Source organism: Protopterus annectens, chromosome 8.part1 (genome assembly GCF_019279795.1).
Source record: "Protopterus annectens isolate FY-2018-M chromosome 8.part1, PAN1.0, whole genome shotgun sequence".
NCBI lineage: Eukaryota > Metazoa > Chordata > Ceratodontiformes > Protopteridae > Protopterus > Protopterus annectens.
The window spans coordinates 133,113,167-133,129,742 of NC_056742.1; the positions used below are offsets into that span (position 1 = coordinate 133,113,167).

General features: G+C 39.0%; 1 protein-coding gene across 6 annotated transcripts in view; it reads right to left on the minus strand.

Moving 5' to 3' along the window:
* The window catches only part of LOC122810242 (carbohydrate sulfotransferase 5-like), a 439,379-nt gene that overhangs the window by 248,532 nt on the left and 174,271 nt on the right, over positions 1-16,576 (minus strand). The gene's annotated exons all lie outside the window — the stretch shown is intronic.

The window sequence follows — 16,576 nt, forward strand, 5'->3', positions numbered from 1 at the left end:
TATTTTTTATCCACTTCTACTATCCTCCACTTTATCTGGCCCTTCCTGTCCTCTCCTTATTTTCTGACCACATCAACTTACCTAGCATTATGGATGGACAATTTTCCACTGGCATCCTGAGACAATGCAGCAATTGCCTTATGTACACCGACAGCCCACTTCTTCTAGTCCACACATATTCATTATGCGAGAGATACAGAATCCAGGTTCTCTCACTCACCAGTCAGTTAACCTGATACTAAGCAGGTTGTCAGCATGCATACCTCACCTCCCACACCTACCAAACCAACAACACATAAACCTACATGTGCAGAGGTCCTTACCAGAAGTTTACCTAAATATCAGAGACCTCCCAAACACAAACACAAGCATGATTCACATAATACATCCTCTGCAGAACATAGTACACATAACATACTACACACCAGTGTCTCACCATTCAAGCACCTAAGGCATAACACAAAAAAAAACATCTTAGTCATAGGCAACCCAATTGTGAGACACACAGATGTCCCACACACCCCTAAGGCATAACACAAAAACAAACATCTTAGTAATAGGCGACCCAATTATGAGACACACAGATGTCCCTCACACCAGTTTGGATAAGGAAAAAGTCACAGTAAGCTGTCTGTCAGGTACCAGCATCCACTACATCACATGCACTCAAGTCTCTTAACAACAGGCACTATTATGACTCCATCATAGTCCATGTTGGTGTGAACAACTTGAGACGTAAACACTGGACTATATGAAGAGACATGACTGAGCTCTGTAATTTTGTCTCTCAGGCAGGTATGCCCCTAGCCTTAAGCAGCATTTTACCTTCACTTAGGATGATACCACAATGCTAACAAAAATGATTGACTTCAACACTTGGCTTACTTTCTGGTGTCATTCAAAGGGGATCTAGTATCTATCAGCCTAGGATGACGTGGTCAACAGACATCGATGCTTTGCCAGAGATGGACTTCATCTGTCACCCATGGGATTTTAGTTACTGGCTAAGGCTTTTGCCACCATAGTGCCTTTTTTAGGCAATGCCACAATAACAGAATTCCCAATGTAAAAATACCCTCTAAAAACAACCTCAAGGTTATGCTGCTAAATGCTAGAAGTCTAAACGAGATACTGCACTCACTGGAAGCAGTCCTCACTTTGAAGATTCTGATATTTGTGCAGTCATTGAGACCTGGTTTAAGGCTGCAGAGAGCATCCCAGCTATATCAGGTTACATTTCCTTCCATACTTTCAGACCACAAACTAAAGTCATGAGAACTAAAGGAGGTGGTGTATCAATATTCATTAAAGATAAATACACCTCTAGACTGGTTAAAAAGCATGATTCCCTTGAATTATTTCAGGTGCAGTTGATTGTAGGTAAGACCCTTTTTCATGTCATTACCAGCTATAGAACCCCCTCCATGAATCAGGGCATCCACTCAGCCTGCTTGGATCTACTTGAGTCAATCAAGATATAACTAAACACCCTGGTTTTGGGTGACTTTAATAACCCATTCATTGACTGGGTGAATTATATGTGTCCTAACTCACTTGCTCAAAGGTTCTGGGACTTCATTTAACTCCAATGCCCTGGACCAGCTGGTTGACTCACCCACAAGGGGCTCAAACATCCTGGATCTGGTGCTCACCAACATGGGGGACTGCTGCACCACCCCCAGAGTGTGGCCATCCCTGGTGAGATCTGACCACAAATCAATCTCTAACGCAAGACCCCCCCCCCCCCAGCAAGAACTAGACTAAAAAACTTCTCCAAGGCCAATTACAACCTCTTAAGTCACAGCATAAATAGCTTTATAACCCCTCCCCCCACTGATGGAACAGATACCTGTGCTACATTATACACCAATGCTTTATAAGAGCACCTGTACAATTGTACTGCCTTTGCCATATCTGATAGAACCAAAATAAGATCTTCAAGGAAAAACAAATGTGCTTGGTGGACAACTGCCATTATTAAGTTATACAATAGGAAAAATAAATTGCTGGCTAAGAGTAGAAAGGAACAATCTCAAAACTGGAAACACTCCCTCCTCAACTTAAACAAGCAAATAAGAAACCTAGTGAAGTCTTCCAAAGCTAACTATGAATCCAAATTAGCTTCCATAACTAAGGATAACCACAAGGCATTCTTTAGTTGCATCCGTAACCTCAAAGGTAAGGTCCAGATTTGCGCTGAACTTGTAGTTAATGGTACTACATATACAGAACCTGTGGATATAGCAAACCTGCTGGCTGACAGGTTCAGTGAAACTTTCACTCTCCTGTCCCTGCCACACATACCCCAAAGCATCCCTAACACCTGTCCCCCACCTAGTCTCTCCAAGGAGCAGGTCTTAAATGCCCTCTCCAAGGCCAAAAACACAGCACCTATGAGACCAGACAACATCTCTGTCTGTGTTTTACATGGGTTAAAACAGGAATTAGCATCATCAATAGACACACCTTTCAATCACAGCCCAAGCACTGGCTTCATCCCTTTATACAAAGGGGGTGCATCCAAGGATCCCGGAAACTATAGACCCATTAGCCTGACCAGCCTTATCTGCAAAGCCATGGAACAAATCATCACAGACCTCATTAATGAGGATATAGGAAATTTCCAACTACTCGACCCTACCCAGTTAGTTTTTTTCAAGGGTTAGTCATGCATGTTAAACTTGGTGGACTTCTTCTAGACAGTCACCAAAGTTCTGGACAAGGGCAAATCTGTGTGTACGGCCTACCTAGACTTAGCCAGGGCCTCTGACACCATTCCCCTACTCAGGCATCATTGATAAACTCACCCAGCTGAGTATCAACCCATATATTGTCAGGAGAGTTGCAAACTGGCTCACTGATAAAACTCATATGGTTAAAATAGGGGACTCCAACTCTTCCAGCAGACCCGTAAACAGTGGAATTCCACAGGGATCGGTGCTGTGACACCTACTGTTCAGAATCTACTTCTCCAAAGTACAGGCTAAAACTAAAGGACTGTGACTAAGAAAGTTTGCTGATGACTGAAACTGGGAGCAATCATTATAACCCCCAACAAAGTCAACATCATGCAAGAAGGTCTTACACAGACTAATGACTGGTGCCAAAGTCATGGACTTAAACTTAATGTCAAAAAATGCATTATCATCCCGTTCAGCAAGGGTGATGTTCCTGCAAACTACCACATCAGTAGCAATACCCTAAGCACATGGTCAGTGGTGAGAGCTCTGGACACACAGGTCAACAGCAACCTTAACTTTGATCACCATGTCTCCACAATGGTAAGAAAGGCATTTTATATTGATCATCTCATAAGTAAGGGCATTGCCTCCAGAAAAAAAGAGGTTATAAACCCCTGTACTCTTCCTTCATCAGATCAATAATAGAGTACAACGCTCCCTTTGGTATGTTCCTTTCCAAACACCTGCAGCAATTGGAGAGACCACAAAGGATCCTTACAAAGAAAATTTTGGGTCTTCAAGATCTGTCTTATGCAGACAGAATGAAATCATTGTCACTTTACTCTATGTCATACAAACTGCTCAGAGGTGACCTGTGCCTTGCATATAGAGCAATCCCAGACCCAGCTTTAATGAAAATGCTGCACATTCGCAAGTCAAATGGCACACGGGTCACTTGCTCAAAGGACCTTAACCTGGTATGTGACATCAATAGAACTTGCTGGAGAGACAGATTTGTGTCACAGAGGTTGCCCCACCTTTGGAACAAACTTCCTATTCTTCTTAAACAAAGTCCCACGTTGGCCCTATTTAAGTGTAATTTGGATGACTGGATGGGTAACAGGAAATTCATTCTGGAGGTTCCACCTGTGCCCCTCTTGGACAAGGGCAATAGGTGCTGATTTTAGTGTCTGCTTCAACCAGATAACCTTGGGAACATGGATTGAACTTGGCTAGGCTCGTAAGGGCCCTGGGGACATTGGCCTAGTAACCTCTTATGATCCTATGATCGGCTAATGAAAGTACACTTTTATTGAGTAATATTATATTATAGATTGATTAAAGTCCACTTTTATTGAGTAATCTAAAAAAGCCAGAAGGGAGAGGAGGGAGAAACAAAGAACAAAGAGGAAGCAAAGATCATTGTACATTTTTTAAATATGTTTTGAATGAATGTTTACATATTCTGATTTCTGCATTCTGTTTACTTGAATGTGTAATAAAAAGCATTTCCTGCCTATTGTTGCATGAAAGTCCTGTTTTCTTTTATATATACATTGTAATTGCTATATGACACAGAGAAGTCAGTACTTAAATGTCAGAAAAAATCCACTGTGCCTTTAATTTATACATACTTGTAATTCATACCATGTAACCTTTTACTTCTGGTATCTGAAACACAAGATTGTGTGATTGTAAATCAATCTATGCAAACTTTAACTTTTGTAATCAGAAACATGGTGGTATTTAATATCCACTTCAGTTTAACAGGTTCAGCAGAAGTTAATCAAGTTAATGTCTTGCACTGCAATGGTTACTGAAAGCCTAGGCATGGAAGCTTACAAATCATTTACATTAATTGTGATAAAGAAATAAATCTCTCTGTGAAACATTTTTTTATCTTTACAGCATGCGTTGTTAATTGTCTTTCACTGACGCATTTAATAAATTGCTTTAATGGAAAATAATGGGAAATGTTTCTTTTTAACAGTATTTTTTATGTTCACAAGTGAATAGCTGTAAAGGAAAAAGAGTACCATGTCTTACATGAAAGAGACATAACAGCACCATACATTGCAGGCTCATCCTATGAAATAATAAAGGTAAAGGGAAGTGTAGATTTCTATCACCGTAAGAAAAATTGCATATGGTACCATTGGATGTTAATAGTAGTATAACAATAAAGTGACTGGTGCTGAGGAAAAGTAGTTTTACTGCTTTTGGAAGCTTTTATTCTGTAATCTCTATCACAAAGGTTCCTATCAGTATCTTCAGGTGTACTTGAAGGTAATAGGTACACAGCTCATAAATTATTTATGATGTAGCTACACAAGAAAATGCTTCAGTAGGCAAGGTAGAAGGCAACCCTCTATTTTTCCATCATTTTCCTACTTTTACATTTAATCTCCTGAAAATTCTGCAGGGACCTCTTAAATTATTAGTGCAGTTTCATTACTCAAGCTGCATAAATGAAGTCAGTTCCATGTAAAGAACACCATTCCCAGTTCTCTCTCTCTCTCTCTCTCTCTCTCTCTCTCTCTCTCTCTCTCTCTCTCTCTCTCTCTCTCTCTCTCAGGCATTATATGCACCTGTACACATAGCTGTTTACAATATCTTAGTACAGCAGTTGCTTGTTCTCATTTTAATCAACCCCCATTTCTTCTTTCTATTCCATTGAAAACACATTTAAATTCCTATATCATTGTGTGGACTTTGAAAAGCAGTTCTGCGCTTGTGCAAACTGATCGGTTTCTTCAGGAGATGGACATGTGGCCTACTTTGATTATCTTCCATCCCCAGCCTCCCTACAAGCACTTACCTATACAGCTACATGCCCCCACCCCCACACACACACACACACACACTGCATACATAAACAAATCCTTACCACTAACCTCTATAACTCTCATATATGTAAGTAAAACAACAGGCAATGTACAATCAGAAATAAAGACTATTACCAACAGAGCCTTTGTACTCTGGAAAACATTTTATTATGTCTCATATCACAGCTACTAAATCTCTCAGATTATCAGTCCCCTAGTTCACATATAAATGCCTTAACATTATTCATTTTCCTGCTTTCTGTCCTACATATCTAACATTTTACATGTTTCTCCTACCATTATATACTACTACAGTTGTCCTGTTATTGTCCTTCTTTCTTAACTACAAAAATGACCACATTTCATTTTCATTAATCTTATTTTCCCTTCATAGTACACCTACACTTCCATTCCCACATAGCACATTTTCTGTTAACCAAATAATTTCAAATCAGTCTTCATTCCTTCTCAGCCTAGCACATTTTCAATTATGTTCAAGTACCTCAACTGCTGTCATATACCAACATGTAGGTCAAAACTCATAGATTTTTCCAGTCATACTTCAGACTCATTTCATTTAATCCAATTATTTTAAATTAACCAAATCCAGGAATCTCTATCTTCAAAAATACATCCCATATCACAAATCATAACCCCTCCTATCTTATCTTGCTGCCCTTTAAACACTAACAGCATAAAGAATAAACTAGACCTAATTGCAACATTTATCAATTCTGATTCAAAGACATAGAATTATTGATTAAAAATGACAATCCTGGCATTCATCATTTCTTTCCTAGTTATAAATACATACAAGATCAGAAATAGGGACAGGAGGGGGCATCCATCTACTGTATAAAGTCTGCCTTAAACATAACAACTGCTTAAGCTAACCCTGCCTTTTAACACAGATCTCCAGATTTCCAGATTCCAACTAGCTTTTCGTCAGAGCAACAACTACATATAAATCCTCAATTCACCTTAGAGTGATTTTTTTTTACTACATTCTTCCTCTGTTAAAATTGCAGAAACTAATCAATAAAACCAACTCTGCTTCTAGGAATTACAAAAATCTAATAATACTTGGTGACTTCAGCCTAAACTTTTAGATCCTCAGTCAAATGATATTAAAGCATTTGCTGACCGTAATGTAACTCATTTAATTCAGGATCCTACATTCATACCTCTCAACTGTCCATATTTTATGGAATGTCCAGGTTTTTGCCTCCGAATTTTAGTCTGTAACTCATAAAATTTTTAGTTTGCTGGCAAATCACTGAGATGTTCTGAGGAATTAAATTATTATTGTCACACATTTGACTTTCAGTCTTCATATCTTTTTATAAAATGCATGTTAATAACTACCTTGTCAATCTAGAAGATTTCTGAGTATATATGGGCAATATTTAAAATCTGTCCCTATTTTTGGGTCTTTGTATTATCATTATGTCAGACTGTCCAGATTTTTTGGGCTAAGAGGTTTAGCGGTATTCATAGTCGATATCTGTGCAGTAACAGAAACCTGGTTCAAGGCTCCCGAGAGCACCCCAGCACTACCAGGTTATACCTCATACCATGCTTTTCGGCCCCAAAACTTGGACCTAACCACAAAAGGAGGGGGAGTATCAATATTCGTCAAAGATACCCACACCTGGTTGGTGGCACAGCACGAAGCATCAGAGACTATCCATGTGCAACTAACAGTGGGTAAAACTGCCTTCCAGTTTATAGCCTGCTACAGACCACCCTCCCAAACCCAGGAACCCCAATCGGCCTTCCTAAGAACACTGGAAAATATGAAGGTCTCTCCAAACACCATTATATTGGCCGACTAACTACCCAAACATAGACTGGGAGCATTACTCTAGCTCCAACACCCTAGCCCAAAGGTTCCTAGAATTTATAAACTCAAATGCTATGGAACAACTTGTTACCACTCCCACAAGAGGGGAAAACATACTGGACCTGATCATCACCAACATGGGGACTCTATGCTCCAGACCAGAAGTGTATCCCTCACTGGTAAGATCAGACCATAAACTAATCTCACTGGATATTCACATCCCGACCCCACCTCCTGCCCAGAAAACCACAGTGAAAAACTTCTCTAAAGCAAATTTCACACTCCTCAAAACTGAGATGGAATCCTTCAAAGCCCCTGGGCCTGTGGAAAATATGGCCCAGACCGCAGAATCCTTTATAAATGCATTCTATGAACACCTTCAGGAATGCATGGATCATGCAATCCCAAATAAAACTAAGACCCAATCCTCCAAAGACAAACGTCCTGTCTGGTGGACCCCAGCTATAAACAAACTATACAATAGAAGGAGGAAGCTACTAAATGATAGAGCAAAATCCCAAAAAGGGAAGGCATCTCTGATCAGTATTAACAAAAAACTACGGGCACTCATAAAATCGTCTAAGGCCAGCTTCGAGAGAAAAATTGCACAGAACACTAAGGATAATCACAAGGCTTTCTTTAGTTATGTTAGGAACCTGGGTGGGAATTCCCAGATATGCTCAGAATTAGTCCAAAATGACACCAAACCCACAGACATTGCCAACATCCTAGCTGACAGGTTCAGCGCAAACTCCCCCCCCTCCCCACCAAAAGGGCAAATATCTATCCCAGCAGAATGCTCAGGTAAGAGCCGCCCTCTCCAAAGCAAAAAACACAGCATCAATGAGACCAGATGGTGTCCCAGGTTGTGTCTTACATGAACTACAAGAAGAGCTAAACCCAAACATAAAACTACTGTTCAGTCTCAGCTTTACTACAGGATATGTACCCAAAGAGTGGCGTACAGCAACAGTGGTCCCTCTCCACAAAGATGGTGCCTCAATGGATCCTGGAAACTATTGCCCCATAAGCCTGACTAGCTTGGTCTGCAAAGCTATGGAAAGGATCATCATGGACCTCATAAATAAAGATATTGGGGACCGACAAACACTGGATCCTACCCAGTTCGGCTTTGTTAAGGGCAGATCCTGCCTCTTAAACCTGGTTGATTTCTTTGAAACAGTCACCAAGGCCATTGATGAGGGGAAGGTGGTCCACACAGCCTACCTGGACCTCGCAAAAGCCTTCGATACAATACCCCACTTGGGCATTATTGATAAGCTCACCAGCTTAAATATAAACCCCTATGTCATTAGATGGGTTGCAAACTGGCTCAAGGACAGAACCCACATGGTTAGAATTGCTGGAGCGATGTCAGACTCCAAACCAGTTACAGGTGGCATCCCACAAGGCTCAGTCCTGGGACCTCTCTTGTTCGGTATATATTTCTCGGAGGTACAGGCCAACATGGAAGGACTGTGGCTGACCAAGTTCTCAGATGACTGCAAACTGGGCGCCATAACAGACTCTCCAGCCAACACAAGCATCCTCCAAAAGGGCCTCATAGAAACAGACAACTGGTGCCAGAGCCATGACCTCAATCTAAATGCCAAAAAGTGTATAGTCATCCCCTTTGGCAAAAACAAAGTGCCCACAAATTACCACATAGGTGGTAATCCATTAAGTACAGAAGAAGTAATTAGGGACCTGGGGACCCAAGCTGATAGCAGTCTCTCATTTGACAACCACGTGGCCAAAGTGGTTAGAAAAACATTTTATATAGCCCACCTAATCATGAAAGGGTTCACATCTAGATCAGGGGAGGTCATTGTGCCTCTTTACTCATCCCTCATCAGGCCCATAATTGAGTACAATGCCCCTTTTGGGATGTACCTTACCAGACACCTGCAGCAACTGGAAAGACCCCAAAAGTACCTCACCAAGAGGATCAAAGGGCTCAAACAGATGCCATATGCTGCCCGGTTAAAGAAACTCCAGCTCTACTCAGTGGCATACCGCCTGTTCAGGGGCAATCTGTGCCTGACGTATAAAGCCATGTCCAACCCGGAATTAATGGACATGCTGCACCTCAGAAAATCCAAATCCCATTGAGCTACGCGCTCGAGAGACTTGAACCTCAGCACTGAAATAAATAGGACATGCTGGAGGGACAGATTCGTAACCCAAAGGCTCCCTTCACTCTGGAATAAAATCCCAGTCCAGGTTAGGCAGAGTCCCTCATTGACTCTCTTCAAGAGGAATCTTGATGAGTGGATGGGAGATCGTAGGTTTAACCAGGGTATCACTTCTGTGTCACTGTTAGACAGAGGCACAGTATACTAACCTCGAAAAAGGGCATAGCAAAATTCATTTAAAATGGGTGGCGAAAGCCAAACACATTCTGGCTAGGCTTATAAATGCCCTAGGGCAGATAGCCTAGTATGAACCTATGAACCTATGAACTTATGAACCTAAAATCTGCATGTAACACAGTACAAGACCTCTTAATCACTAACATGCTGAAAATGTATCTCATGCATTACTAAACACCCTCCCTTCCTTTGTTTCTACTGCCTTGTTATCAACCATCTGAAACTCCTCTCCATGGTAAATGGTATAGTGGTAAATCCTTCAAATCCGATCGCATTTAGGAATACATTTTTCAAAAACATCAGTGATGTCAAGTCCCTCCAGCCACACTTCAAATGGCAGCAGTTCTCAATCCCAGGACATCAGCTAGGTTGCTGAAACTCTTACCCCATTGTTTGCAATACTTCAAAATACATTATTTCCCACATTAAGAAGATGACATAAATCCAACCAAAACCATGAAAAAAAGGAACCTAAACACTTACAAGGACAAAGAAATGAAATTTAACCCAATTTTAAAAATGCCCAGATAAAAATATATATATTCAGGGTTTACTTGAGGGTATAATCTTACCAAGCAATCCCTTCATAGGCACAAAGTTAGCCAATATAAAACAGACTCAAATAGTTATGGAATGAAATATTCCTTATTACTGGGTACAGTCGCAAAATAACACATCGCTTAACTCTATTAAATGCATTCAAGGTTCACTTTTCTCTCAGATCCTTCACTAAAAATGGGCAACTACACAGTGGAATTTTCCTGATAATCAGATGTCAGTAAATACATTTATTTATTTCCATTTGTTAATCAGGGTAGAGCATTGATCACAACTGATCCTTTTTTTGGCTCAGTCCTGGGAGAAACAAAGTACATCTGTAGTGAGAAGAACCCCAGTATAACAGCTTGACCTTCACCGCTGATGCAAAATATACAAGAGGAAACTATATTTTGTGCTGATACTCTTTTGTGCTGATACTCTTAAATACCCTAGTCCAGCTTAAGGAAATCTCCTTGTTGGGTACAGCACAGCTTGTCCCCCACTCCATTGCATTCTTACAATAAATAAATGAGCAAAATAATTATTTAGTGCTAGCATGCAAAAATTTATGCTCCAAAATCTGGAAAGAGAGAAATTTGTTAAGCTCATGCCTAGCATGAGACACAATCTTAACAATACCTAGGGGTGCTTGGGTCTATATTAGAATGCCGAAAACCTCACATACGTGAATCCCTAAAGGCCAACACATAAACAGCAAACCACAAGTACACCGAATGTCAATAAGTGCGAAATTCAAAATATCGAATTGCCATAGTTGTCCACACCATGTTTAGTAAGGTAAAACGTCAGTAAGAGATTCCCTTATCCTGTATAGCACACTAACGTACATGTGCAATAGATACAGACCTTAGGGCTAGAAGTAGGGTTAAGTGCATATATAGTAATACACTTGCGTAGCCCAATAGATACTTAAATTAAACTTTTCCTGTATTTGGGTGTTGTTTGTTTACATTCACATACATTTGTGTGTGATGCACGTGTAATTAGGATATGGGATATATGGGTGAAATGTACATATGGGTGAAGTGTGGATTATTTATTTTGTTTGGTAGGCAGTACATAGTGGGCGGTGGAGTTGGCCAACTATGGCAATTCAATATTTTTAATTTCGCACTTATTGCCGTTCAGTATTCTTGCAGTTCGCTGTTTATGTGTCGGCCTTTAGGGATTTGCGTATCTGAGGTTTTGGCATTCTAATATAGACCCGGGGTGCTTCACAACAGCTTGTTAAGGACTCCTATGATGTCCTTCCATTTCACTGCTGTAGTATTCCTTACAATAGGGATCTCCTGCTAAGGGTGGCCCAATGTCTGGACAGTATACCAAAGCCATCAGGTTGCTAAGGATCTGACGTATGTCATACATATGCTCCCCATGTACAGTGTAGGGCATAAAGGTGACATCCGGACGCACCACACTCAGAACTTCTTTGCCACCAGTCTGAATGCCATCTTTGATTGTCGATCTGAACATTTTGCTGCTTCACCAAGCCATTTTTCAGATAAGTGCCCTGTTGGGGTTTTTGCTCCTCTCTTTTTCCTTCTGTTTGTTGTTTGTGGGGTTCATGTCATCCAGAAAGGGTAAATGTCAATGTGGGAGACAGATTCCCTATAAACACCATCACAAATAGTGTTTATTTTGTCTCAGTGCTTCCCATGACCAGACGTGCTCTTATATTTGTCAGGCTTTCATTCTGAATACTCTAGATAGTCAGCTTTCCTCTTTGGCCATATAATTAGAGAACCAACGTCTTAAGTTTTTGGCAAAAGATATTATGGATAGATCTTCTTGTTCTGAGAGTCAGCCATCCATGAAGAACAAGGTCAAGAAAGTTAGGCCTGATTCTTCAGCTGTGCTACCTCTGCTGGACGTCTCTCTTGAGGCTAGTGAAATCCTGGGGCATTGCCTGGCCCTTTAGTTAGATTCAGCTGCCATGACCACTTCAGAGGCCAAAAAATACACGAAACGTGAACAACTAAGCCAAAACAAATGGCAACCTCGGTGAGATCAATAAGCGTACCAAACACTTGATCCGCCAGGCGGAACACGTTTATCGACGAAAGTACAAAAAACAAATGTGAAATGAAATGATGTTAAGCGCTTTCACTCATGAATTAGAGCTTCTTCAGAACATCTTTCACTAATACAGATCACAGTTTAAATACTAAATTTCGCGCCAAAAGATAATGCTTCATATTCCCATCCTTAAAGGAATACCACCATATTACATACATGTTACAATATAATATATAATATATAACCTAATAGTATATAGTAAAATAACCTAATAGTTTGTAATGAAAAAAACAAATAGTATGTAATAATAACATCTATTAATAACTTGCCTGCAAGTAATTTATATAATAATGTACATGTGAAGCAATATATGTACATATATTAAAAACATGACTTAATATGATTAAATATATCCTAATAATCTATTCTAAAATACATTCAAACCTACTGTAGGTATATGATATTGTTTGTATAAGGATTGGGAACACTATTGATATATGAGTTTATAAATAATTATATGTTGTAAAAATAATTATAACTATATTAAAAAAACAATAAATCAAATCAAATTGATTATCTAATCTCCCTTTCGAGAATAGGTTTGCAGGAAATAAAATCGTTTAGACCTGGGGGGTTAGCTGCATTAAGGTAGAGCTGCCACCAAACTTCCTTAAAACTTAATAATTTCTTTGCATCCCCACCTTTGGGATTACTATAAATTATGTCCAAAATCCCAAATTTAAACTTATGATCAGTACCCATCTTCTCAACATGCCTATATAATGCATTGTTGCCATCTTTCTGAGATATACTGTAAATGTGGTCATAAATTCTCTTCTTAAAATTTCTTTCGGTTTTTCCCACATAGTAATTGGGGCATATCTCACATGTGGCAATATATATGACCATTCTAGTATTACAATTTCCTTCCTTCAACCTTATAATTGTACTAAAATTGTTAAAAATGCTTAATTTATGTCCTTCAAAAATGTATTTGCATTGATTGCACTTGCCACACTTCCTTGTGCCCTTTGATATCTGGTTCATCTTTTGATTCTTAAAACACCCCTGATCATAGTTCTTATATTCAAGGCGTTTCTTCATATTGTCCCCCATTTTATATACCACCCCTGGTCTACTTCCCACCACTTTACCTGTATTAGGATCAGAATTCACTACAAACCAAAATCTGTTAATAATTTCCATAATTTTGTCTGACATTGGATTATATGTTAAAATAAAAGATTTTTGATGTGTGTTACTATCGTTTTCCCAAATAATGGGATTGGATTCCTTCTTGCTAAACAAGCCAGATCCTAGCAGGGGTTTGTATTTCAAACCCCATTCACTTAGCACATATTTTCCTGTATTTTCCAACATGGATAATGGATAATTCCTATCCCTAAACAATTTGGTAATGAATTTAATTTCTTCCTGCATGACCTGTAAATTAGAGGTCATGCGGGCCGCACGAATACATTGTCCCTTAAAAATATTCTGTTTCATTTTTGTGGGATGAAAACTATTGTAAGCCAAATAGTCATTGGAGAATGTCTTTTTTCTGTGTATTCTGGACTGTAGGTTGCCATTGTGCACGTATATATAAGTGTCCAAATAAGCCAAACCCTCATTGTTCGTACTATATATGAATTTCAAGAAGTTACTACTCTTGTTCAAAAATTCAATGAAGGAGTCCAATTCACCTTTGGAACCACCCCATAACATATAAATGTCATCCAAGAATCTCGAGTAGTGGAGGATTTTGCTGAAATGCGTGCTGGGGAATAAACATTTTTCCTCCCAATCAACCATAACCAAATTAGCAAATATGGGAGCACACGCTGCTCCCATTGCTACACCTTTTGTCTGTTTGAAATGTTCTTCTTCGAAGTGTACAAAATTATTATCCAGAACCATAGACATAAACTCCATTATAAGACAGGTTTCATCCCATGTTAAATTTGCATATTTTCTTATACTATTACAAAATGCATCCAATCCTTCATTTTTGGGAATACTAGAAAACAGATCAATCACATCGATAGTGACAAAAAATATATTCTTTCTTCCATTTATTTACGGGATATTTACTTAAAAATTCCCACAAATCTTTTACCATGTGGGAAATGTTGTATATTAACTTGAGCTTGATGTCTATATATTTCCCTATATAATATGTTTTGGAATATCTTCCTGAAACTATATGTCAAAATGGGGGGGGTCAGAAGTGCTTTTATGTATTTTGGATATCCCTATGAAACTAGCCAAGGATGGGAACTTGACTTTCAGGTAGTCATATACTGTGCTGGATATTCTTCCATCTATCAGAAATTCTTCCAAATAAGAATCGATTCTGCAATGAAAGATATTCACTTCATTATTTGAAATGGATTCATAATTGCCTGAATCATGAAGTATGTCATACATCTTCATAATATATTGCAGTTTGTCGTATATGACCACCCCACCCCCTTTATCAGGCTTCATGACTCTGACCTTGGAATTGAGCATTAAGGCATCCAATGTGTTTCTCTCCTGGTCAGTTAAATTGCTACTAACATCGTAAGTTTTTCTATTGTGATGAAGAGAATAAATTTCTTTAGTCACAATCCTCTCGTAGACATCTACCCTTGGATGATACGGAGGTATAAAAGAACTTTTTCTTTGAAAATCACCATCCTTCATCTGACTATCATCTCCTACTTGGTTTATACTTCTGTTAAACACTGGTTTGTTATTAAAAAATATACCCAAATTAATTTTCCTAGTGAATTTCTTCAGTTCACATAGGCAATCAACTAAATTAAATCTGGGAGTAGGAATGAACTTCATACCTTTTGCTAACAACTTGAAATAACTATGATTGATTTCCAAATTCGAAAAATTATATATTTTAAAGTTGTCCAAAGAATATATGTTATCGTCCACTAATATATCCTTATTGTCAAATCCCTCCACACCTTTAAGGGAATCACAGGATAAAACCAGATCAGTTAATACCTGTTCCAATTCCTTTTCCCTTCCCAATTTCTTTTGTAATTGTGATTTCTCCCATACCATCCCTGTTGCTTCCAATTCTGATTCCAATATGGTTGACCCTTTGTGCTTTGTTCCCTGTGAAAATGGTGTACTTCAGAATTGGATTCAATACTACCGTAAGCATTTTTGTTCGCATGATAATTGTCCCTACCCTGTAACTTGTTTTTGTTCTTTTCGAACCAAATATATGCTTCACCTTTTTTGTATTGTTCAATGTCTCTACTTAATTTTTTCTTCTTCCTTTCCTTTATATTGGTTATCCACTTCTCAGCTATCTTAAACTGTTTAAAATATAACTGTTCCCATTCTTTAAACAATAAATCATTAGAAATGTTCAAATCCAGTGCCTCAGCTTCCTGGATCAAACGACTCAATTTAGCATCATTAATTTCTATTAGCATATTTAAAAATTTTAAACCACACTCATCAAAAAATTTGTTAAAAACAGATATAGATTTTTCGTTTAAAACCATACCCATAGGTTTTTTAAAAAATCTTAAAGCTTGTGGGATAACTTTCATTTCAATACATTTCCTTACTATAGGGATCCCCTGCTAAGGGTGGCCCAATGTCTGGACAGTATACCAAAGCCATCAGGTTGCTAAGGATCTGACGTATGTCATACATATGCTCCCCATGTACAGTGTAGGGCATAAAGGTGACATCCGGACGTACCACACTCAGAACTTCTTTGCCACCAGTCTGAATGCCATCTTTGATTGTCGATCTGAACATTTTGCTGCTTCACCAAGCCATTTTTCAGATAAGTGTCCTGTTGGGGTTTTTGCTCCTCTCTTTTTCCTTCTGTTTGTTGTTTGTGGGGTTCATGTCATCCAGAAAGGGTAAATGTCAATGTGGGAGACAGATTCCCTATAAACACCATCACAAATAGTGTTTATTTTGCCTCAGTGCTTCCCACGACCAGACATGCTCTTATATTTGTCAGGCTTTCATTCTGAATACTCTAGATAGTCAGCTTTCCTCTTTGGCCATATATTTAGAGAACCAACGTCTTAAGTTTTTGGCAAAAGACATTATGGATAGATAGATCTTCTTGTTCTGAGAGTCAGCCATCCATGAAGAACAAGGCCAAGAAAGTTAGGCCTGATTCTTCAGCTGTGCTACCTCTGCCGGACGTCTCTCTTGAGGCTAGTGAAATCCTGGGGCATTGCCTGGTCCTTTAGTTAGATTCAGCTGCCATGACCACTTCAGAGGCCAGCATGAATCTGACATTGGTCA